The sequence below is a fragment of the Anolis sagrei genome, chromosome Y, assembly GCF_037176765.1.
Source record: "Anolis sagrei isolate rAnoSag1 chromosome Y, rAnoSag1.mat, whole genome shotgun sequence".
NCBI lineage: Eukaryota > Metazoa > Chordata > Lepidosauria > Squamata > Dactyloidae > Anolis > Anolis sagrei.
The window spans coordinates 49,232,029-49,254,148 of record NC_090035.1 but is presented as its reverse complement, the minus strand read 5'-3'; the positions used below and the strand labels follow the sequence as shown (position 1 = coordinate 49,254,148).

The 22,120-nt window shown below is 44.8% G+C and overlaps 1 protein-coding gene and 1 long non-coding RNA gene across 4 annotated transcripts in view; both read right to left on the bottom strand.

The window, feature by feature from the left end:
* The window catches only part of LOC137095239 (transcription factor Gibbin-like), a 660,796-nt gene that overhangs the window by 312,938 nt on the left and 325,738 nt on the right, over positions 1-22,120 (bottom strand). The window lies entirely within an intron of this gene.
* Positions 6,193-22,120, bottom strand: part of LOC137095527 (uncharacterized) — a 110,986-nt gene continuing 95,058 nt past the window's right edge. Inside the window, exon 4 of the long non-coding RNA XR_010908865.1 lies at positions 6,193-7,027. This is a non-coding gene — a long non-coding RNA (uncharacterized lncRNA). The remainder of the gene's footprint in view (positions 7,028-22,120) is intronic.

Genomic DNA, 22,120 nt, shown 5'->3' with positions numbered 1-22,120 from the left:
TTTGAAAGGGACCCCTAAGAAGGACAATTATATGTTGTATGTTCCAGAGTAGGCAAACCAGACAATCTCCAAATCAACACTGACAAAAAACCAGCAAGAAATACTGTTTACCCACAAGCATCTTTAAGAAATTACATATATTAGAAACCAACACTTTCTAATTATTTTATTTTCCAAATCACTACTTTATTTTCCAGATCACTATACTCTCTTTCTCTCTCTCTCTTTCTGACTTTTCTACAAATCTGACTTTTCTACAAAAATTCCATGTATAGCAATTTTTTCTCTCTCTTCCTAATTTTATAATTTTGGTATGTTATTAAAATGTATTCAAGAAAAAGAGAAATTACATATATTAGAAACCAACACTTTCTCATTACTTTATTTTCCAGATCACCAGACTGGGCCACAGCAACGCGGGGCAGGGGACCACTAGTAAATAAATAAATATCTAAAAAGTAACTGGACAAATGGAGCGATCACTGCAAGGTTGTGGGAGGGGTGTGTGACAGAGTCAAGTTAATTAGGATTGTTGTTGTTGTTCTTGTTGTTTGCCTTCAAGACATTTCTAACGTTTAGGGTGAAAGCTGGGTAAAAGACTTACTTTTGGGACCTCTGCTTTAAAGTAAAGATTTCCTGAGAATGGTTGTCATGCAGAAATGAAGTGAAGCAGAAGCTTTCAAATGTGGAACCAATTACTAAATGCTTCTACAATTTGCCTGCTTGGACCCTCAGGGCTAACAAGGATAGCCTTCTTCTCCAATCTGCTGGTCTCAGTCATTCCCAGGAGCCCCCGGTGGCGCAGTGGGTTAAACCCCTGTGCTGTCAGGACTGAAGACGTCAGTCAAGGCCACAGGTTCGAATCCAGGGAGAGACGGATGAGCTCCCTCTATCAGCTCCAGCTCCTCATGCGGGGACATGCGAGAAGCCTCCCACAAGGATGATAAAAACATTAAAAAAATCATCCAGGCGTCCCTTGGGCAACGTCCTTGCAGACGGCCAATTCTCTCACACCAGAAGTAACATGCAGTTTCTCAAGTCGCTTCTGACACAACAAAAAGAAAAAGACACCAGGAGGCAAGGGCTGGCTCTCTGGGAAGGAGGGGTGAAATGGTACTTTCTCAGGTAACCAATGAGAAACCCAAATGTAGGCAGCTGCATTGCCCAGTATCAGCAAGAGAATTCCAGAATTGTTCACATCTGCAGGAACCAGGACTTTTGCAAACTTAACAAGCATGTGCCCATTCGAGACCAAACCACAACCAAATACTTGTCTCTTCAGCAGGGATAGCTCACAATAATCTATTGTTGCAGAGGAAAATCTATTTCCTCCACAGGCTGCATCTTTAGGGCAGCGTAACTCAAAGGGGAAAGTGAGTCTGATGGGGAGGCAGATGACATTACCACTCAGTGAAGGAAAGGTCCACTGCTTTCACTCTGGATTCCTGGCTCCCCAGGAACAGGCAGCTGGGGCCTTTCCAAAAGCACGCCTGAACTTTGCTTTCCTCCATCTTAGCCAAGCCCCATCCTGCATTTTAAATCAAACAAAGCACCCAGAACAGTAAGGCATTCTGTAAGATTTTGACCTGGGCTGCCTGTTGTTTCTCAGTAGAGAAGTCTGGGTGAATATCCCCCTTAGAACTTAGAACATTTATTTATTTTATTAATTTATTTACTATATTTATATACCACCCCTCTCAATCCCGAGGTAACTCAGAGCAGTTCATAAATTGGCAACAATTTGATGCCATAAAAATTAAGCAATAAAAACAATCAAGAAATTCTATTAAAAACAATAACATACAGTATAAAAATATAAAATATATAAAAACCGTGCAAAGCTTTAAAACATTGTTATGAGCATCTCCATGTCAAATCATTATTGCATTGAGTAGTTCCATAATTATGAGTAGTTCCATAATTCCGTTTAGCTATACTGTATTTGGTAAGGCCTGCTCAAAAAGCCAGGTTTTCACCTTCTTTTGAAAAGTCAGGAGGGAGGGAGCCGATCTTATATCTCTAGGCAGGGCGTTCCACAGTTGAGGGGCCACCGCTGAGAAGGCCTATCTCTTGTCCCCACCAAACACATCTGCAAAGAAGGCATGAGCGAAAGCAGGGCCTACCCTGAAGATCTTAACATCCTAGAAGATTCATAAGGAGAGATACATTGGAATAGGTAAGCCAGATCGGAACCGTTTAGGGCTTTGTAAGCTAAGGGCAACTCTTTGTATTGTGCCCGGAAGCAAACTGGCAGCCAGTGGAACTGGTGCAACAGAGGAGTTGTGTGCTCCCTGAGCACCGCTCCAGTTAGCAACCTGGCTGCGCTTGCTGGACCATTTGCAGCTTCCAAGCAGTCTTCGAAGGCAACCCCACGTAGAGTGCATTGCAGCAATCTACATTTTATTTTTTTATTTATTTACTGTATTTGTATATCGCTTTTCTCAGCCCTCGGGCGACTCAAAGGGGTTAACAATAGCAAAATTCCTTGCTCAGAATAAAACAAAATAGCTAAAAACAATTTAAAAAGTAGCATATTAAATAATCCATTATACATCAATAAACATCTTGCTAGCATCTCATAATTAGAATCAGGATTCAGTTTCATCATCCAATGGTTCCATATTCCTATATTCTTTACACTGCCTATTCAAATGCCAGCTCGAACAACCAGGTCTTCACTTTCCTCCGGAATGATAACAAGAAGGGGGTCGATTTAATATCTGTAGGAAGGGCGTTCCACAGCTGAGGGGCCACCACTGAGAAGGCCCTGTCTCTCGTCCCCACCAGACATACTTGTGACGCAGGCAGGACTGAGAGCGAGGCCTCCCCAGATGATCTTAATGTCCTAGTGGGTTCATAGGAGGATATGCGTTCGGATAGGTAAGTTGGGCCAGAACCATTTAGGGCTTTATAAGCTAAAGCCAGCACTTTGAATGGTCTACATGTCCTTTTGGGGATGGCAGTTCTGAGGACACACCAGCTATTCCAACTATTCCGAGCTTTGATTCCACCCAATGCAAGAAAACAAAACGTCAGCCACCCAGGAAAGCCTTTTTGCTCCATCCCTGAATTATGAATTCAGTCCAGAGTGGTTTCAAAGGTATGTGCAATTCTACCAGCATTAAAACCCAAAGCCTTACAAACAACAATTCTAAAAAAGCACTCTTATAGCTGACTTCAAAGTTCAGAGACACAAAACAGTGAGAAGGAGGTGACAAAGGAAAGGAGGCAGGGGAGTTGGGAAAGATCACAATCTCTGTATCCAAGCTGCAGGTTTGTTTAGTTTGTGGCCAAGACGCTTTTGCCTCAATTGTGAAGGATGGGTCCATAAAAGGGCACTGCCATCTCTGCCTGAACGCTTAAATCTAAGAATATGGTAGTAGCTAATAAGAAGTAGACAGATGTGCTGCCCTCTTGTGTTCAACAGACAGCATAGACATAAGCTTTCATAGGACAGGTAGTCCACTCATATTAGGTTCTATTCCAGGGGTCCTCGAACCAAGGCCTGAGAGCCGGATACAGCCCTCCAAGGTCATTTATCCGGCCCTCGCTCAGGGTCAACCTAAGTCTGAAATGACTTGAAAGCACACAACAACAACAATAACAATGCTGTCTCATCAGCCAAAAGCAGGCCCTCACTTCCCATTGAAATACTAATAAGATTATATTTGTTAAAATTGTTCTTTATTTTAATTATTGTATTGTTTTTTAAGTGGGGTTTTTTTGCACTACAAATAATATATGTGCAGTATGCACAGGAATTCATTCATTTTTTTTTAATTGCAATCCAGCCCTCCAACAGTTTGAGGGACTGTGACCTGGCCCTCTGTTTAAAAAGTTTGAGTGCCCCTGTTCTATTCACTCTCATTTGGGCATAAGAAGTCAAGGGGGCATCCTACAGGTAGCTAACATGTCATGAATATGTATTTGATTCTGCTGCTAGTTTATCACAACATAGCAACCCATCCACCAGTTTAGGTTTGGATGTTGAATATTTGCACATATTGGAAGTTTAGAGTAGTTCTGGACACTATAAATGAACCTACATGAAGAAAATCTTGGTCTTCTCCCATTACTGTGCGGCAAGGAGGTAGATACAGTTTATTTGTCTTATGAGTTCACATGTTTTGGTGGGATGAAAGATCAAAGTTTGGTGGGATGATTGCTCAAAGATGTGTTTTTTCCAAAGCTGATTCTAAAACATCTGTAGAAAAACTACTGTCAACAGGCATCTCTAAGGCATCATTCTCACCCTTCCTAATGCTGCTACCCCTTAATACAGTTCTTCATGTTGTAATGACCCCAACCATACAATTATTTCTATTGCTTCTTCACAACTGTCATTTTGCTACCGTCATGAATCATAATGTAAATATCTGATATGCAGGATGTATTTCCATTATCTGGACCAAATTTGGCACAAATACCCGATATACTCAAATATGAATACTGGTGGAGTTGGGGGGGGGGGGAGGGAGGGATTGATTTTGTCATTTGGGAGTTGTAGTTGCTAGGATTTATAGTTCACCTATAATCACAGAGCATTCTGAACTCCACCAACGATGGAATTGAACCAAACTGGCACACAGAACTCCCATGACCAACAGAAAATACTGGAAGGGTTTGGTGGGCATTGACCTTGACTTTTGGAGCTGTAGTTCATCTATATCCAGAGAGCACTGTGGATCTGGACTAAATAATGATGTATCTGGACTAAACTTGGCACAAATACTCAATATGTGAACACTGGTGGAGTCTGGGGAAAATAGACCTTGACATTTGGGAGTTGTCGTTGCTGGGATTTATAGTTCACCCACAATCAAAGAGCATGCTGAACCCCAGCAATGATAGAATTGGGCCAAACTGCTGGCACAAGCCTCCCTCCACCTCCCTCCAGTCTCACATGCTCTCCCTCACCCACACATACGCAACTATGTTGCCATGTCCTGAGCATGCATGCTCTCCCTTGTCTGCTTGGAATCTCAGAAACAGCTCTCCCCTTGGCTGAGAGGGCAGCCAATCAGAGCTGAGGAGGGCCTTTGGTGGGAAGATTCACTGTCTGTTTGCAAAAAGGAATAGGAGGACAGACGAAGAGATTTTCAGTCTTCTCTGCTAAAGTGGTTCATAAGGTAGGGTAACATATGGGATGCAGTCTTCAAAAATGTGGCCCAAAGCATGGAAAAAGTTGTATTGCCAGTTCACTCCTTAGCTCCCCATCTCAGGTTGTACAATATATCAGATAATAGGGCTGGGCGGTTTTGTTTCGTTAATTTGTAATTCGTTAATAATTCGTTAATTTTTTCAATTACAAAACGATAACGAACCATTCTGGAGCAATTATTAAAAAAAACGAATTTCCAAAAACGTTTTGTAAATGCTTCGTATTTCGATATTGTATTCGTTTCGTTATTGTTTTGAGGTTGTTTCGTTATTATTTCCGCATGTCTGGGCCAGTTTTATGGTTTAATTAGTGAAAAAAAATTATAATATCACACCAACAGTCAACAACAGAGGGAGAGGGAAGCTTCAGAAGGTTTTGGAGGTTTTTTAGCGTATTTCGTGGTCGTGTCCGCCATTAACGAATCAATTCGTTATTGTTTCGGAAATCGATTCGTTAATTTTTTACCATTTACGAAATTTCGTAAATATCGAACTTTTTAAAAGGAAAATTTTGTTATTATTTTAAATATCGAAACAAAAAAAAACCCCAAATACAAATCGATTTTAGAAACAAATTTTTCCGTTGTTACCCAGGCCTATCAGATAACCATAATTTGTAGGGGGGAAGATACATATTTGCAATAGTAACTATTTGTAACTGAAACCAAAGAAGAAACAGAAACTGTGAAACTTTAACTGTTTTTGTAACTGTAATGTTGCAAAAATGTAAACACTGTGGAATTTGGAGTTACATATGGTATCTTGTCGCATTGTGTCACATTTCTTCGCAAATTTGTTAGTAGGAAGTATTTTAAATTTAGATTTCTAGCTTTCTTTAGATTTCTTGCTTGTGGAGAGAAAAAGTGGAGCATACATGAGCATAATAAACATAATAATAAAACAAATTACTTATACCTAAAATAATACTTATACCTATTTTCAAAATCCTGTATGTAACAAGCCACAATAAATCATATGCTGCAGATGTTAGAGCAGGCATGGGCAAACTCAGATGTTAGAGCAGGCATGGACTCCAACTCCAACAATTCCTAACAGTAGGCCACCCAGAGGGCCAAAGTTTGCCCATGCCTGTGTTAGAACATGTGTAGAGCATGTCTGTGACACCTGTTAAAATCCCAGCAGAGAGCTTCAGAAAATGTGCTGCCAAGTAGCCATGTACTTCTAGGACAGGAACAAAGAATGTGAAAAATTCACCCCAATTTCAAAAGCATGATCTCTTATGTGCAAAACAGCTGTCCAACCCCTGGTTGCTTCCAGGAAGAAAGAGGTCATGGCTGAGAAAGTGCCAGAAAAATGGAGAGGCTCTGAGAAAGAATACAAGTGGTACCGAGAAGAGGACAGAAGGAGAGGTAGCACCACCCACTGTCTGGCTCTCATCCCATATGCAAAAAGTGGGCACATTATATGAAAGCTGGCTGGCACAACCCGGGGATCACGACCAGATACAGTGAAAACACTTGCCCTACTCTGCTTCCAAATAATATGTCTAGTGTGGAAAGGTTAAAACAATGGATGTGGCTCTTAATGAGACATGCTGCATTATCACAGGATATCATACTGTTTAGCTGTTATTGCACCACCTGCTATCTGCCAGGAAATAGCAGCCAATAATGAAAGGACTAAGGCAGTGACATCTCAGGCCCATCCCCTGTTCAGATATCAGCCAACACGCCAATGACTTAAGTCAAGAAACAGCTTCCTAAGATCTACATAGATACTTGCAGGAACACCTCAGCAAGCGAGAGTTCAAAAGTGGCAGGCTAAAACCTGGAACCTCAAGCCATGGCTGATACCAAATGATAGACTTCCTCCTGGGCACGTAGAAGGCTGGGTGACTTGGAAGACGCTGAAAAAATGCAAAGACAACCTTAAGAAATGGGGCAATAAAGCAATAAAACTCCACTGGCTGCTGGTATGCTACTGGGCACAATTCAAAGTGCTGGCTTTAGTCTATAAAGCCCTTAACAGTTCTGGCCCAATTTACGTATCTCCCCTTATGAACCAGCTAGGACTTTAAGATCATCTGGTGAGGCCATGTTCCTGCTCAGTGTCACAAGCACATCTGGTGGGGACGAGAAACAGGGCCTTCTCAGTGGTAGCCCTTGGCTGTAGAATGCCCTTTCTAGGGACATTAGATCACCCCCCCCCCTTCCTTTTAGCATTCCGGTGGAAAGTTAAGACATGGTTGTCTGAGCAAGCGTTTGGCAATGCAGTGTAACAGACATAGGAATTTGGATCAATTGGATGATGATTTTGAATAACGTTTATATCTAAGAGACACTTGTGACAATTTATTTTTTTAATTGACCTTATGATTTTATGTTATATATTAATGCCTTTTAAATGTTTTTATGCTGTAGTTGGCATTGAATTGCTGCCTTATTAACTGCCCTGAGTCGCCTGCAGGCCAAGAGGGGCAGTATACAAATATAGTAAATCAAACAATCAATAAATAAATCCCACATACAGCCAGAGCACTGCCCCAAAGGGATTCTTGAAATGCATTCCCCAAAAGAGAGAGAAAAGAAGTCAGAGAGTGGGGAAAAAAAGAGGTGATGTTTGGGAATGGGATGATGAAGAGAGGAGTTTAACGGAAGAACGGAAACTGGGAAGACGCTCTTGTTCCTGCCCGGCCTCTGCTGCTGGCTGCTCTTCCTTGTGAGCTGGAAGACAGCCTCTCACCCAGCCAGGCATGTAGCTTGTAGCTGGGGGGGGGGGGGAGGGGGGGCTTCAGGGGCTTCAGCCCCCCCCCCCCAAATTCTCATGGTGGTTCACAAAAAGGCCTCACTGGTACATTATTTAAACTGTTATGTTTATTCATATCATGATCTGATCACTATACTCAATATATCCCATATGCATGGGGGTATTGGAGTAATGATACAAAAGGTTTGCTAGGCTAGACCCTCTTTCACTCAGACTCAGCCCCCCCCGAAACTCAGCCCCCCCCCGAAACCCCCCTGAAAAAAATTCACACCCCCCCCCCGAAACGAAATCCTGGCTACGGGCCTGCACCCAGCCTTCCCTCCCCATTTGCAGCGTGTGTAGCAGATGGGTCAGTCTCCTAGTTGGCTGTGTGGCTGAGTTAAGCATATTTAGCACTTTTAATTATTCTTAATAAATCAGCCCTCTAAATCATCTTTGTGTCTTCTCTCCAGGAGAATGAGAATCCTGCTGAGCACACTGTACCAAGGGAGAGGGTGGGCTATGGAGGGGAGGGGAAAGAAACAGGAGATCCTCTTAGGGAGGCCTTCTTCCCTCCCTTCTAACCTGATTCAGGTGGAGCTGCTTCCAAGAGCACATGCTTCCTAACCGCTTGCTTAAGCTGCCTTTTGTTTCACTCTCTCACCCATATAAGTTGCCCTTCCTGAGCCTTTTCCTTTTCCTGCTCCCCTCCTTCAAATCTTTCCCCCCTCAAAGGTGGCATGAGTCTAGGAGAATGGAGACTGTGTCCATCCGTGACCCTTTTCTCCTGATCCCTCCCCACTTTTGCCCTTGGCCTGCACCTTTTCTCAGGATGACCACGTCTAAGTTATTAAGGACTAGCCATCCCCTGCCACGCGTTGCTGTGGCCCAGAGTCTGTGTATATGTGTTTTGTGTGTGTATATGCATATATATGCGTATATACTTGTGTATATGTGTATATATGTGTGTTTGTGTATATATGTGGTTTTGCTCATGCATTGTATTTTTTTTGGGGGGGGGGTTGCTTTTTAAGTCTCTTCTTCTGTGTTTTCAGTAGGTTTTTTTTTAGTGATGGTCACTCGTTGGCCTAATAGGTGTATTGTGTTCAAATGCAGTGTCAATTCATCCAGTGGTTTTTGAATTACGTTAATCCCACAAACGAATGTTACATTTTTATTTATATAGATGGGGATGAAGGATGGCAACCTATGTCAAGGGGAAGTGTTCTAGGTAATTGCAGGGGTCTGTTGGTCCATTCACGTATAGCTAATTAGGTTAAAAAGAAGTGTGTTTTCTCCAGAAAAATGTTTCTCCACACAGAAGGAGAGAATAGGAGATAGTACATATTGTAAATACTTTTCACAACAAAGGAGTCAAAGAAGGGTAGAAAACATAACGTCTTGATTTCATTTTAAAGCTCTTTCCTGCATCTATTGGTCAGGAACACTTGTCCCAGTTCAAGCTGTATACACACAATGGTTTTGGTATATTTAATCTATCTACTAAATCAACAAAACAAGCAGAGGGCTATGCTATCTGGGTTGCTGGGAGTTTTTAGGGCTGTCTGGCAATGTTCCAGTAGCATTCTCTCCTGACGTTTTGCCCCCCCCCCCCCCCCCCCCCGTGGTGCAGTGGTTTAAAACACTGAGCTGCTGAGCTTGTTGACCGAAAGGTCGCAGGTTTAATTTCGGGGAGTGGCGTGAGCTTCCGCTGTCAGCCCTAGCTTCTGTCAACCTAGAAATTCAAAAACATGCAAATGTGAGTAAATCAATAGGTACCACTCTGGCGGGAAGGTAACGCCGCTCCAAGCAGTCATGCCAGCCACATAACCTTGGAGGTGTCTATGGACAACGCCAGTTCTTTAGCTTAGAACTGGAGATGAGCACCACACCCCAGAGTCAGACATGACTGGAATTAATGTCAGGGGACAACCTTTACCTTATAGTACCAGAGTGGTATACAGAGGTCTGAAAGTTGGAATATGAGTCTGGAGATTCAATTCCCCATTCAGCTATGGAAACCCACTGAATGACCCTGGATGAATCACATACTCTCAATCCCAGAAAACCTTGTGATACAGGAGCCAAAGGGACACCATAAGTCAGAAATGACTTGAAAACACACAACAACAGCTATTTTGAATGTATGTGGAGGAAGGAAGTATTTTGGTGATCTCAATTTTGAAGGAGAGATGTGTCCATAGCTGCCTTTCAGGCTGATCAAAGTATCAAAATGTCTTGGATTGCCTTATTGTTTTTCTAAATGCCCCAAAACAGTAAATCATGCTCAACTCAAGATGCCAGTCTTGACCTACAAGTCTCCAAATGGCATCATCTTAAAGATGGCCTCTGTGTTTTTCAGAAGAGGTCCTGTTGTACCTCTTGTCAGTCTAAAAGACTAGGAGAATGAACATTTGAGGCTTTTTTTTCTCCCCTAGCAGCCTCTGGATTGTGGAGCTTCTTCCCCAGGGAAACCTTAATGAGCTACAGACGAACAGACAGAACTGTGTTGTTTTGCCTGAACATTGGTTTTGAAACCGGGCTTTCTTTGTTTTTAAATGCCGCTTTGTTTCCGTTCTGTTTCTACCTTGCAATTTTATTTCACACTAGCTTGGAGACCTGGCGCTGCCCGGGTTATTTGAGAAAGGCATTGTGTGGCAAAGGTGTTCTTTATCAGTTATCAGTTAGTGAAGGTACTGCGAATCCCATCGTGCATGGTCCATCCCCCTCCAAACAGCCCCTGGATGTAGAGTGGCTTATGGTGGCACTGAGTGCCAAGTTTTATCTTGTTCTGTCATTGGTGAGGGTCACAGTGATCTCATGAAGTGTGTGAAGGTACTGCAGGTCCCATCATCCATGGTGAATCCTCCTTCAAACCACAAAGGGATGTAGAGTGGATCATGGTAGCTCTCTGTGCCAAGTTTGGTCTAGATCAGTCATTGGTGAGGGTTGCAGTGATCTCAGCAACTGTGTTTAGGTACTGCAAGTCTCATCATCCGTGGTCCAACCACCTTGAAACTGCACTAGGATGTAAAGTGGGTCATGGGGGCTCTGTGTGCCAAGTTTGGTCTTGTTCAATTATTGGATGAGGGTCGCAGTGGTCTCAGAAAGTGAGTTGAGGTACTGCAAGTCCCATCATCTGTAGTCAGTCCTCCCTAAACTGCACCACAGTGTTGAGTTGGCCATGAGGGTTCTCTGTGCCAAGTTTGGTCTGTCTAGGTAATTGGATGAGTGTTACTGTAGTTAAAGGAAATGAGTGAAGGTACTTCAAGTTCCATCATCCATGGTCCATCCTCCTTCAAACTGCATCAGGATGTGGGTCATGGAGGCTTGGTGTGCCAAGTTTGGTCTTTATCGGTCATTGCATGAGGTTCACAGTGGTCTCAGCAAGTGAGTGAAGGTACTGCAAATCCCATCATTCATGGCCTCCCTCTCCCTTAGAACTGCACCAGGATGTAGAGTGGGTCATGAGTGTTCTGTGTGCCAAGTTTGTTCCTGGTCTGTGATTTGTAGGGACCACAGTGGTCTTTGGGAAATGAACTGGGTGAAGGTATTGCAAATCCCATCATCCATGTGCCATCCTGCCCTAAACTGCACCAGGTTGTAAAATGGGCCATTGGGCCTCTGTTTGTCAAGTTTGATCCTGATCCGTCATTGGTGTGGGTCACAGTACTGGTAGGAAGTGAGTGAAAGTACTGCAAGTCCCATCATCCATGGTGAATCCTTATTCAAACCACAACAGGAGGCGGAGTGGGTCATTGAGAATCAGTGTGTCAAATTTGGTTTTTATCGGTCACTGGATGAGTTTTGAAGTGGTCTCAGGAAGTGAGTGAAGGTACTTCAAGTCCCATCATCAATAGTCCATCCTCCTCCAAACTGCACCAGAATGTCTACTGAACCATGGGGACTCTATGTGCCAAGTTTGATCCTGATCCATCAGTGGTGTGGGTCAGTGGTCTCAGGAAGTGAGTGAATGTACTGCAAGTCTCATCGTCCATAGTCCATCCTCCACCAAACTGCAGTAGGATGCAGAGTGGGTCATGGGGGCTCTGGGTGCCAAGTTTGGTCTTTTATTGGTAATTGGATGAATGTTGCTGTGGTCTCAGGAAGTGAGTGATGATACTGTTAGTTCCATCATCCATGGTCCTTCCTCCTCCAAACAGCACCAAGATATAGAGTGGGTCTTGCAGGCTCTGTGTGCCAAGTTTGGTCTTGATCAGTCATTGGATGAGGGTCACAAAGGTCTCAGAAAGTGAGTGATGGAACTGCTAGTCCCATCATCCATGGTCCATCCTCCTCCAAACTGCAGGAGGATGTAGAGTGGGTCATGGGAGCTCTGTGTGCCAAGTTTGGTCTGTATTGGTAATTTTCTGACCCAGCCTAAGGCTTTTTTCTCTCCTCTCTTGTCACCTCAGAGGCTTGGAACTTTCAGGCTGGCCAATCAGAGACCATATGCAGATTTCCTTTGCATGTCCCTGCTTCTCTCATTAACCATCTTCGCCACCAGGGGGTCCTGTTGTGGTTGGCCAATCAGAGACCATATGCAAATAGCAACACAGTGGCAGCCAATCAGAAAGCTGGCACATAAACTTCCTCCCTCCGCATACATACATACAAACAAACACTCTCTTTTATTATATATTAGCTTGGGGACCCAGCGCTGCATGGGTTATTTGAGAAAAGAATTGTGTATCAAGGTTGGTCTTTATCAGTTATTTATATGGCTCGCAGTGGTCTCAGGACGCTAGTGTAGGTACTGCGAGTCCCATCATCTGTGGTCCATCTTCCTCCAAATTGCAACAGAATGGAGAGTGGGTCATGGGGGCTCTATGCGCCAAGTTTTGTTCTTGATCAATCATTGGATGAGGGTCACAGTGGTCTCAGAAAGTGAGTGATGGTACTGCAAGTCCCATCATCCATAGTCCGTTCTCCCCCAAACCTCACCATAAAGTTGAGTTGGCCAATGGGACTCTCTGTGCCAAGCTTGGTCTTTCTTGGTATTTAGATAACTGTCGCTGTGGTTTCAAGAAGTGAGTGAAGGTACTGCAAGTCCCATCACCCATAGTCCGTCCTCCACCAAACAGCATTGGGATGTAGTGTGGGTAATAGGGGCTCTGTGTGCCAAGTTTGGTCTTGATCGGACATGAGGTGAGGGTTGCAGCAGTCTTGGGAAGGGAGTGGAGGTACTTGAAGTCCCATCATCCGTGGTCTGTCCTCCTCGAAAGTGCAGCAGATTGTAGAGTGGGTCATGGGGACTCTGTGTGCCAAGTTTGGTCTTGATCAGTCATTGGCGAGAGTCTCAGTGATCTAAGGAAGTGAGTGAAGTGACCCATCATCCATTGCCAAATTCTTCCAAACCGCACCAGGATGTAGAGTGGGTCATGTGGGCTCTCTGTGTAAATTGTGGTCTTGATCCATCATTGTTGGCACTTGTAATGGTCTTAGGAAGGGAGTGCAGGTATTGCAAGTCCCATAGAATCATAGAATCAAAGAGTTGGAAGAGACCTCATGGGCCATCCAGTCCAACCCCCTGCCAAGAAGCAGGAATATTGCATTCAAATCACCCCTGACAGATGGCCATCCAGCCTCTGCTTAAAAGCTTCCAAAGAAGGAGCCTCCACCACACTCCGGGGCAGAGAGTTCCACTGCTGAATGGCTCTCACAGTCAGGAAGTTCTTCCTCATGTTCAGATGGAATCTCCTCTCTTGTAGTTTGAAGCCATTGTTCCGCGTCCTAGTCTCCAAGGAAGCAGAAAACAAGCTTGCTCCCTCCTCCCTGTGGCTTCCTCTCACATATTTATACATGGCTATCATGTCTCCTCTCAGCCTTCTCTTCTTCAGGCTAAACATGCCCAGTTCCCTAAGCCGTTCCTCATAGGGCTTGTTCTCCAGACCCTTGATCATTTTAGTCGCCCTCCTCTGGACACATTCCAGCTTGTCAATATCTCTCTTGAATTGTGGTGCCCAGAATTGGACACAATATTCCAGATGTGGTCTAACCAAAGCAGAATAGAGGGGTAGCATTACTTCCTTAGATCTAGACACTATGCTCCTATTGATGCAGGCCAAAATCCCATTGGCTTTTTTTGCCGCCACATCACATTGTTGGCTCATGTTTAACTTGTTGTCCACGAGGACTCCAAGATCTTTTTCACACGTACTGCTCTCGAGCCAGGCGTCACCCATTCTGTATCTTTGCATTTCATTTTTTCTGCCAAAGTGGAGTATCTTGCATTTGTCACTGTTGAACTTCATTTTGTTAGTTTTGGCCCATCTCTCTAATCTGTCAAGATCGTTTTGAATTCTGCTCCTGTCCTCTGGACTATTGGCTATCCCTCCCAATTTGGTGTCGTCTGCAAACTTGATGATCATGCCTTCTAGCCCTTCATCTAAGTCATTAATAAAGATGTTGAACAGGACCGGGCCCAGGACAGAACCCTGCGGCACTCCACTTGTCACTTCTTTCCAAGATGAAGAGGAAGCATTAGTGAGCACTCTCTGTGTTCGTCCACTTAACCAATTACAGATCCACCTCACCGTAGTTTTGCCTAGCCCACATTGGACTAGTTTCCTTGCCAGAAGGTCATGTGGGACCTTGTCGAAGGCCTTACTGAAATCCAGGTACGCTACATCCACGGCATTCCCCGCATCTACCCAGCTTGTAGCTCTATCGAAGAAAGAGATCAGATTAGTCTGGCATGACTTGTTTTTGATAAATCCATGTTGACTATTAGCAATGATCGCATTTGTTTCTAAGTGTTTGCAGACCGCTTCCTTAACAATCTTTTCCAGAATCTTGCCCGGTATCGACGTGAGGCTGACCGGACGGTAGTTGTTTGGGTCATCCTTTTTTCCCTTCTTGAAGATTGGGACCACATTGGCCCTCCTCCAATCTGCTGGAACTTCTCCCGTTCTCCAAGAACTCTCAAAGATGGTTGCCAATGGTTCCGAAATGACTTCCGCTAGTTCCTTCAATACTCTGGGGTGTAGTTGATCTGGCCCTGGGGACTTGAACTCATTAAGAGCGGCCAGGTATTCCTGGACGACTTCTTCCCCAATTTGGGGTTGGATGTCCTCCAATCCCTCATCCACTCCATCTTGCTGAGGTTGAAGACTCTCTTTTTGTGAGAAGACTGAGGCAAAGAAGGCATTAAGTAGTTCTGCCTTTTCCCTATCCCCTGTCAGCATTGCCCCATCTTCTCCTCGAAGAGGCCCTATCGCCTCCTTGTTTTTCCTTTTTCTACTGACATAAGAATAGAAGCCCTTTTTATTGTTTTTAATGTCCCTGGCAAGCCTGTGCTCGTTTTGTGCTTTAGCCTTGCGGACCTTTTCCCTACAGGTGTTGGCTATTTGTTTGAATTCTTCTTTGGTGATTTCTCCCTTTTTCCACTTCTTGTGCATGTCTCCTTTGTGTCTTAGCACAGTTAGAAGTTCTTTGGACATCCATTCTGGCTTCTTTGCACTTGTCCTATTTTTTCTCTTTGTTGGCACGGTTTGCAATTGCGCCTTGAGTATTTCACTCTTGAGAAATTCCCATCCATCCGTAACTCCCTTGTCTTTTAGTATCCACGGAATGCTGCTCAGCGTTTCCTTCATTTTTTGGAAATCAGCTCTCCTAAAGTCCAAAATGCGGGTTTGACTTGTCTTAGTTTCGGCCTTCCTTTGTACCTCAAATTGCAGGAGCACATGGTCACTTGCCCCTAAGGATCCTACCACTTCGACCGCATCGATCAGGTCCTCCGCATTTGTTAGGATGAGATCAAGAGTAGCCAATCCCCTTGTTGCCTCTTCTACCTTCTGGACCATGAAATTGTCTGCAAGGCAAGCGAGGAATTTGTTGGACCTTGTACTCTTGGCCGAGTTTGTTTTCCAGCAAATATCGGGATAGTTGAAATCGCCCATGACTACTACATCTCTTCTCTGTGCCTGTTTGGTCAACTGTTGGCAGAAGACTTCATCAAGTTCTTCCTCCTGGCTTGGGGGTCTGTAGTAGACGCCTACAACGACATCTTTTTGAGTCACAGTTCCCTTGATTCTTATCCAGATGCTTTCAAGCTGGTTTCCCAGATTGCTGTCTTGAATCTCTTCTGCAGCATAAGAGTTTTTGACATATAAGGCTACTCCGCCTCCTCTCCTCTTTGTTCGGTTTCTGTGAAAGAGGTTATACCCCTCGATATCTACATTCCAACGATAGGAGTCATCCCACCAGGTTTCAGTGATCCCTATGATATCATATTTGTGGTGTTGTGCTAAAAGTTGGAGTTCGTCTTGTTTATTTCCCATGCTCTGTGCATTAGTGTAAAGACATGTGAGCCCCTGGGATCTTCCCTTGAGCTGTTTAATTGGGATTATTGTGCTTTTGGTACTTGGTCCTTGTTGTGTTTGTGCAGCCCTCCATTTAGCCTTCTGGCGACTCCCAGACATTATGGGTAAAGTAGTGTTCGCAAGGCTGTTGTCCCCCTCCCCCGGTGGACCTAGTTTAAAGTGCGTCTAATGAGGTTTGCGAGTCTGTGAGCAAAAAGGTGTTTTCCTACTTGTGTGAGATGCACCCCATCCCTTGCCAGTAGGCCATCCTCCTGGAAAAGCAGGCCATGGTCAAGGAAGCCAAAGCGTTCCTCCTGACACCATTTTCTAAGCCAGTCATTGACCTGTACTATTTTTCTGGCTCTTGTGGGTCCGTGTCTTACAACAGGGAGGAGGGATGAAAAGACCACCTGTACATTACATTCTTTTAGCTTTGCTCCTAGAGCTCGAAAATCATTTGTGATCTTTTGAAACGTATGCTTTGCAGTATCATTGGTTCCTACATGAATCAACATGAGGGGAGGACGGTGATAGGGCTTGAGGAGCCTGGTGAGCCTCTGAGTGATATGGTGTATTTTTGCCCCCGGTAGGCAGCATATTTCTCGAGCCATCTCATCCGGTCTGGAAATGACAGCTTCCGTTCCTCTAAGGAGGGAGTCGCCTACTACCAAGACCTGTTTACTTTCAGGAATGACAGGGCCCCTTTTGTGCAATGTAGTGTGTAGGTCTCCAGAAAAGTGATCCTGTTTGTGTGAATTGTGTAGGTGAAAAGTGTTGTCCTCCTCCTCGACATCCCCGGTGCATTCGTCAAGGACAATCCATTGAGATTCGTCCAAGAGCCTATGGTTCTCCTGTATGTGTTCCTGTTGCTTCTGGTCTATGGTTGGGGATGGTACACCATTGTCCATGGTGCATCCTCCTACAAACTGCATTAGGATGTAGAGTGTGTCATAGAGACTCAGTGTGCCACATTTGGTCTTTATCAGTAATTGGATGAGGGTTGCAATGGTCTCAAGAATTGAGCAAAGGTACTGCAAGTCCCATAATCCATGGTCCATCCCCGGCCAAACCACACCAGGATGTAAAGTGGGTCATAAGAGGTCTATGTGCCATATTTGGTCCTGATTAGTCATTGGATGAGGTTAACAGCAGTCTCAGAATGTGACTGATGGTACTGCAAGTCCCATCATCCATGGTTCTACTCTACATCCAAACTGCAGTAGGATGTAGAGTGGGTCATGGGGGCTCTGTGTGCCAAGTTTAGTCTTGATCGGACATAAGATGAGGGTTGCAGCAGTCTTGGGAAGGGAGTGGAGTTACTTGAAGTCCCATCATCCATGGTCTGTCCTCGTAAGTGCACCAGGATGTAGAGTGGGTCATGGGGACTCTGTGTTCCAAGTTTGGTCTTGACTGGACATTAGATGAGTGTTGCAGCAGTCTTGGAAAGGGAGTGGAGGTACTTGAAGTCCTATCATCCATTGCCAATTTCTTCCAAACCGCACCAAGATGTAGAGTGGGTCTTCCGGGTTCTCTGTGTGAATTGTGTTCCTGATCCATCATTGTTGGTAGTTGTAATGGTCTCAGGAAGGGACTGCAGCTATTGCAAATCCTATCATCCGTGATGCATCCTCCTCCAAACTGCACCAGGATGTAGAGTGCATCATGGAGACTCAGTGTGCCACGTTTGGTCTTTATTGGTAATTGGATGAGGGGTGCAGTGGTCTCATGAATTGAACAAAGGTACTGCAAGTCCCATAATCCATGATCCATCCTGGACAAACCACACCAGGATGTAACATGGGACATTAGAGGTCTAGTTTGGTCCTGATCAGTCATTGGATGAGGTTAACAGCGGTCTCAGAATGTGAGTGAAGGTACTGCAAGTCCCCTCATTCATGGTTCATCCTCCTCCAAACTGTAGTAGGATGTAGAGTGGGTCATGGGGGCTCTGTGTTCCAAGATTGGTCTATATTGGTAATTTTCTGACTCAGGCCCTGGCCTTTTCCTTTCCTCCCTTTTTCATCTCAAAATCTTGGAATTGAGGCTGGCCAATCAGAGACTATATGCAAATTTCCTTCTCTCATGTCTCCGTTTCTGTCATGAACCCTTTTCTCCACCAGGGGCTCCTATTGAAGCTGGCCAATCAGAGACCATATGCAAATAGCACCACAGTGGCAGCGAATTGGAACGCTGCCACATATTCCTCCCGCCGCATACAAACACTGACTTTTATTATATTACTAGCTTGGGGACCCGGCCGGGTTATTTGAGAAAGGAATTGTGTATCAAGGTTGGTCTTTTTAAGTTATTTATATGACTCGCAGTTGTCTAAGGAAGTTAGTGAAGGTACTGTGAGTCCCATTATCTGTGGTACATCCTCCTCCAAACTGCTCCAGGATGGAGAGTGGGTCATGGGGGTTTTGTGTGCCAAGTTTGGTCTTGATCGGTCATTAGATGAGTGTTGCAGAGGTCTTGGGATGTGAGTGGAGGTACTTGAAGTCCCATCATCCATAGTCTGTACTCCCCCAAACCTCACCAGAATGTTGAGTTGGCCAAGGGGGCTCTATGTTCCATGTTTGGTCTTTATTGGTTTTTGAATGAGTGTCACTATGGTTTCAGGAAGTGAGTGAACGTACTGGAAATCCCATCATCCATCGTCCATCTTTCAAACAGCACCGGGATGTAGGGTGGGTCATGGGGGCTGTGTGTGCCAAGATTGGTCTTGATCGGTCATTAATGAGGGTTGCAGCAATCTTGGGAAGGGAGAAGATGTACTTGAAGTCTCATCATCCATGGTCTGTCCTCCAAACTGCACCAGGGTGTAGTGTAGGTCATTGGGGCTCCGTGTGCCAAGTTTGGTCTTGATTCTTCATTGGCGAAGGTTTCAGTGGTCTCAGAAAGTGAGTGAGGTTACTGCAAGTCCCATCATCCATCTCCATTCTTTTCCAAATGACACCAGGACGTAAAGTGGGTCATGAGAGGTCTACGTGCCAAGTTTGGTCTTGATCAGTCATTGCATGAGGTTTGCAGAGGTCTCAGAATGTGAGTGAAGGTACTGGAAGTCACATCATCCATCACCCGTCCTCCTCCAAAACTGCAGCAGGATGTAGAGTGGGTCATGGGGGCTCTGTGTGCCAAGTTTGGTCTCGATCGGACATTAGATGAGAGCTGCAGCAGTATTGGGGAGTGGAGGTACTTGAAGTCCCATCATCCATGGTCTGTCCTCCTCGAAAGTGCACCAGGATGTAGAGTGGGTCATGGGGACACTGTGTTCCAAGTTTGGTCTTGATCTGTCAATGGTCTCAGGAAGTGAGTGAAGTGACTGCAAGTCCCATCATCCATTGACAAATTCTTCCAAACCGCACCAGTATGTAGAGTGGGTCATGCTGGCTCTCTGTGTAAATTGTGGTCCTGATCCATCATTGTTGGCAGTTGTAATGGTCTTAGGAAGGGAGTGCAGGTATTGCAAGTCCCATCGTCCATGGTGCATCCTCCAAACCGCACCAGGATGTAGAGTGTGTCATGGAGACTCAGTGTGCCAAGTTTGGTCTTTATCGGTAATTGGATGAGAGTTGCAGTGGTCTCAGGAATTGACCAAAGGTACTGCAAATCCCATAATCCATGGTCCATCCCCGGCCAAACCACATCAGGACATAAGGTGGGTCTTGAGAGGTCTATGTGCCAAGTTTGGTCCTGATCAGTCATTGGATGAGGTTAACAGCAGTCTCAGAATGTGAGTGATGGTACTGCAAGTCCCATCATCCATGGTTGCAGTAGCATGTCGAGTTGGTCTTGCAGGCTCTGTGTGCCAAGTTTGGTCTGTATTGGTAATTTTCTGACTCAGTCCCTAGCCTTTTCCTTTCCCCTCTTTGTCATCTCGGAATCTTGGAATTGAGGCTGGCCAATCCGAGACCATACGCAAATTTCCTTCTCATGTCCCTGTTTCTGTCATGAACTCTTTTCTCCATCAGGGGCTCCTCTTGAATCTGGCCAATCAGAGACCATATGCTAATAGCAGCACAGCGGCAGCCAATCAGAATCTTGGAACTTTCAGGCTGGCCAATCAAAATGCTGGCACATACACTGCCACACTTTTGTCCTCCACATACAAACTTTGACTTTTATTATATACTAGCTTGGGGACCTGGCGCTGCCTGGGTTATTAGAGAAAGGAATTGTATATCAAGGTTGGTCTTTATCAGTTATTTATATGGCTCACAGTGGTCTCAGGAAATTAGTGAAGGTACTGCGAGACCCATCATCTGTGGTCCATCCTCCTCCAAACTGCACCAGAATGGAGAGTGGGTCATGGGGGCTCTGTGTGCTGAGTTTGGTCTTGATCAGTCATTGGATGAGGGTCGCAGCGGTCTCAGAATGTGAGTTAAGGTACTGTAAGTCCCGTCATCCATAGTCTCCCTCAAACCTCACCAGAATGTTGAGTTGGCCATGGGGGCTCTCTGTGCCAACTTTGGTCTTTATTGGTATTTGGATGAGTGTCACTGTGGTTTCAGGAAGTGAGTGAAGGTACTGCAAGTCCCATCATCCATTGTCCATCCTCCTCCAAACAGCACCAGGATGTAGAGTCACTCATGGGGCTCTGTGTGCCAAGTTTGGTCTTGATTGGTCATTAGATGAGGGTTGCAGCAGTCTTGGGAAGTAAGTAGAGGTACTTGAAGTCCCATAATCCATAGTCTGTTCTCCCCCAAACCTCACCAGAATGTTGAGTTGGCCATGGGGGTTCTGAGTGCCAAGTTTGGTCTTCATCAGTCATTGGATGAGGGTCTCAGTGGTTTCACTAAGTGAGTGAAGGTTCTTCAAGTCTCATCGTCCATGGTGCATCATCCTCCAAACCACACCAGGATGTAGAGTGCGTCATGGAGACTCAGTGTGTCAAGTTTGGTCTTTATCGGTAATTGGATGAGGGTTGCAGTCGTCTCAGGAATTGACCAAAGGTACTGCAAGTCCCATAATCCATGGTCCATCCCCGGCCAAACCACACCAGGATGTAAAGTGGGTCATGAGAGGTCTATGTGCCAAGTTTGGTCCTGATCAGTCTTTGGATGAGGTTAACAGCGGTCTCAGAATGTGAGTCATGGTACTGCAAGTCCCATCATCCATGATTCATCCTCCTCCAAACTGCAGTAGGATGTCAAGTGGGTTATGGGGGCTCTGTGTGCCACGTTTGGTCTGTATTGGTAATTTTCTGACTCAGCCCCCCCCCCCCCCCCGGACTTTTCCTTTCCTCTCTTTGTCATCTCGGAATCTTGGAATTGAGGCTGGCCAATCAGAGACCATATGCAAATTTCCTTCTCTCATGTCTCTGTTTCTGTCATGAACCCTTTTCTCCACCAGGGGCTCCTATTGAAGCTGGCTAATCAGAGACCATATGCAAATAGCATCACAGCGGCAGTCAATCAGAACGCTGGCACATACTCCTCCCGCCACACTTTTGTCCTCCGCATACAAACTCTGACTTTTATTATATGTACAGATATAGAAATAGAAATAGAAATACCATATATTCCGGCATATAAGACGACTGGGCCTATAAGACGACCCCCCAACTTTTCCAGTCAAAATATAGAATTTGGGATATACTCGCCGTATAAGACCACCCCTCTTCCAATGCACACCAAATAACATTTTAAAAAATCAGATTTGAATTCAATATGGTAATTTTAATTCAAATGCTTATGACATTCAGGTTCCTATGAGAGGGACATTGTACCTTATATTGTACATTACAGTTGCTCTTCCTCCCTTGAATTTCATTTACACTCTGGGTCCATTACATTATGCTGGCAATAAGTTAAAATAAACAGTTGAATTAAATAATTCTCATTTACAACAATTAAAAAACCAGCTGAATGTCAAATCAGTTCCCTTTTGCCTTCTTGCAGGCTTCTCCTATTGATGCTGCCTAAAACGTCATTGGCCTTTTCAGCTGCAGC